Raw genomic sequence first — 4,058 nt, 5'->3', positions numbered from 1 at the left:
ATGGGAGATGAAGAGCACTTAAATTTCTTCCTAAAAGTCCTTATTATATTTTGATGGCTACAATAAGGAACCAAGGAAACTCTAAAGCTTATGTAAAGGTATTATCCTCAAAAGCCTCTTGTGATTGATGCCATGAATATTGAAAAGGATATTACAATTTAAGAGATACCTTTCATCATTAGCATTTATTTTATGAACATATATCACTCATGCAATTATTGCGTGAATTTGGCAACTAAATAGAATCAAATGATAACCTAACAAACCAACTACATCCTATTCTCACATGAACATTCAACAAATTTCAATCTTGTATAAATGTTATCTTTCAAAGAGTAATGTAAAGCAACATGTAGAAATGCAATACCTTGCAAACCTAACTCTACCAAATTTCAAACCCAATGGAAGGAATAAGCTTTAGTAAAATTTCTAGTGGTTAGTGCAATTTACACATGTGACAAACATGGTTATAGGTTCATATGCACTTCTTGTTTGTAGCTGATAATAGGTACACTTACACTAGCCACATTTATCACACTTAAAATGGTCAGTTGTAGCTTTAGGAATTTGACCTCGTTCACATTAAAAGAGAGCCTTATCTTTAATTTTCTTATTCCCAAGTTTTTTTGTATCACGATCCATTTCTTCTACTATCATAATAATAATTTTATCAGGTTTAATCTCCCCGAAAACCACTCTCCTTCATAAGTCTCAATTACTTCCATCTTTAAGATTAAACATTATAGACCTATACTTGACCTTCTGAGATCCATCAAAATGCCCTAATTTTTCAAACATCACTGACTCAATAGAAACTAAAACCTATATTGGATCACTTGCATTCACTCTCTCCAATTACTCCTGACAACTTCTGTATACACTTTGGAGAAAGCTTTTTCCAAAATATGATGAAACTTTTCACACTTTAAACCATTACACTTAATCATACTTGTCAACTTTGGAGGGCCATTTAGTAATGGAAATTGCTACTTAATACCAATAGATTAACAAGAGGATAAAATGGCTTGTACAAGGTTAGTAGCAACAAAGAAGATGGTGGATGAAGTAAGGGAGGGTACCATACAAGGTATTTCTATGACATTGAATGATGAGTCTAGAGGGCAAGATATCCTTAGATATGAATAATGTAGTAGTTGAGTTTCAAGGTAAATGGCATGAAGATTCTTTCATTACAGTAGATGTCTCCATGCAAGAGGCTAAAGATGAGGTGGTTTTCCATGATGGGTAATTGAAGAGTATTTTCTCTATTAGTATGGAGATGTTTTAGGTTGATGTGAAGTCATTAGGGTACCTATGGATGGTACGAATGGTATATTCACATAAGTTTTCATTAGAGGCACTAATGGTCCAAGAAAATATGCATTAATATGAGAAGTAGAACACATTATTTGTAACCCTTGCATAAGTCAAAGTTAAGGAGGATTTATTTATTATTTGGAAGGTTGTTGATAAGTTCATATTTTGAAGTTTAAATTGAACAATCAAGGGGAAGCCTAATATCCCCAGCCTATCATTTTTAGCATGAAAATTATTAGAAAATAACCAATCATATGATGATTTTTTGGTTTTATGAACATACCTAACCCATTAGTGATATTTCTTGTATAACACTATTGCAAAGATTTTCTATGTAACCTTTTCTTTTATTCAAAATCTATGTAACTATTGGATAGTTTGGGAAATCAATTGTTTTTTCTACTTAATGTGAAAAAAAAATGGTAAATCTAGCTTAAAGATGTTTAGATTTATGCCTAGGGACCTATAATAATAAGCTCAATTTATTCCACTTAAAAATAGTTATTAGTTGAGTTATATTTCTCCAATAAAAAATGTTCCTTAGTTTTTTGCAGTGTAGCATGGGGACTCACACCCCCCTCCAAATCCTCAGAGTATCCATCCCTGAGATGTCACTACACTAGGTACTTAATGACCTAAGTACTCGCACCTCTACCATTTTGCAATCATGCTGCCATTGGGATGGATATTTGAATTTTTATTTGAATTTTGATTTTTGAATGTTACTATGTTGATGTTCAATGGTTCTAGTTCATGTTGCAATTTTGTTATGTTCATGTATTTGAATTTAGTATGTTCTACTGAGACATCATTTCATAACTAGCATTTCAAGTTCTATGTGTATACTATACAACAACCCTCCCTTCCCCATCCTCCCCTTGTCATTGTCCCCCAAACCCCATCCTGAAAACTTGTCATAGCATCCTACCAGCCTAACATAACCTAGTACTAGTGTTACACTAGATTTCGATAAAAGGATTTCATTTTCTCTTTTAGTGACATCCTCCTTTATTTATGTACAAGTGAATCAACTTACCTAATTGGAGTGACAAGAACCACATAAAGTTTAAACAACTATTAATTCCTCAAGGTTAGCTGCAAGAATAGTGTATCATATGCATAGAAGAATACTGTAATATATCATGTCCAAAAGCCTTGACTTATATTTGAGTTGTTTATTAGTGAATGAAAGGGTTTGGTTCTTCATATATGTCAAATGTCAATATGATTAGGTTTTGTGAGAGGTCTGTAGTGGGAATATTCAATGCACCTACACCAAATTTATCATGAAACCTTCTTCTAATAAAGACAATCATTCAGATTTAAGCTTTTAGTTTCAACTATTCCCATAAGGTATAGGAAAAGAATGTTACAAAATCAAAAATATATTATGATGATGTATGGTGTCTAGAAACCAAATTTTTTGCATAATGTATATCTATTTACCAAATTCTGTAATACCAAAAAATGCTTGATAGATGGGACTGCTACAAAAAGTAACTAAATACAACATCATATTATTTCAAAAAAAAATATGATGTATTATAACTTACCATATCAATAAGAGAACAAAGGCCATAAACATTTTAAAGATTTTCTACAACAATATATTCTCTTTCTAAAGCTTAAGTATATTTTTCTTTCTATCAATGATTTTCATTGCTTCATTTGGCTTCCACTCTCCAACATCACCTAGTACATCAAAACAATATTTTACACATTGAACAAAACTTTAGATTCATATATTATGCTATTTATATATTTGTTAAGAAAAAAATTACATCAACCATATCCAAGCATTCTATTGCAAATTGTATTGCAAATGTAATAACTAGAGAATACTAAAGACCTAATGAAACACATTTACCTATATGAAACCATCCATCAATCATGACTTCATTTGTAAGATCACAAGGCTTGTAATAACTAGAAAATAAAGCTTTTACTCATATGCGGACCTCTCCATGTGGCACTTGTAAAAGTGCATCATATCCCATATCCAAAATAGAATCAAAGTGGGCCTCAATAAGTGGTAGAGATGGACTAACTATACCAATCATTGACATGATAGTTGGAATTGAAACAAAACTTCCTACAAAAGTTTTTGTCAAACTAGGTAATAGTAAATGAAGTCACAATTGATAAATAATTACATTGTCAAAAAGTATTATTCAAATTAGGCAATCCAAAAATTAAAAATAAATTAATAAGAAAGTAGTTAATAGACATATGCACTTATAAGACTATATATTGGATGAAAATCTATAGATTAGAATGCATATAATGTGGTTTTCATCTTCTTAATATATGGAACTAGAAATATCTAATACATACACTATATGTTAGATACAACAATGATATATTTATCTAGTGACATATTTTTCTTCTTTCACTTATTAAAACATGATTGCTTATATGACTAAAAGTTAAAGTAGTTCTCTAAATACAATAGGTGGTTGTTGTATGCACCCTAAAATGGTCGCCTAGAATATGAGCCCCCATTATTCAATGTATCAATATATCATTTTCCTAAATCAATGGTTTGCATTATTTTATTAAATCAATTCAAATCAATTTCCTTGATCAAATTTGATTATTTCAATATTTTCTAAGGTTGATCATTTTATCCTAAGTCTTATTTAATTAAAAGAAAATCTCCCTTTTAATTAAATAAAATAAGTCTCCATTTAATTAAAAGAAAAGCTCTCTTTTAATTAAATAATTCATCCACATTTAATTAA

At 30.4% G+C, this 4,058-nt stretch overlaps 1 pseudogene; it reads right to left on the bottom strand.

Moving 5' to 3' along the window:
- Positions 1-417: 417 nt before the first annotated feature.
- Positions 418-1,975, bottom strand: LOC149580526 (transcription elongation factor TFIIS pseudogene; annotated as a pseudogene).
- Between the last annotated feature and the right edge of the window lie 2,083 nt (positions 1,976-4,058).

This window comes from Cupressus sempervirens, chromosome 1, assembly GCF_028749045.1.
Source record: "Cupressus sempervirens isolate cs-2001-9-10 chromosome 1, ASM2874904v1, whole genome shotgun sequence".
Lineage (NCBI taxonomy): Eukaryota > Viridiplantae > Streptophyta > Pinopsida > Cupressales > Cupressaceae > Cupressus > Cupressus sempervirens.
Note: the sequence above shows the minus strand (reverse complement) of the source record. Positions and strands in the feature narration are given on the sequence as shown.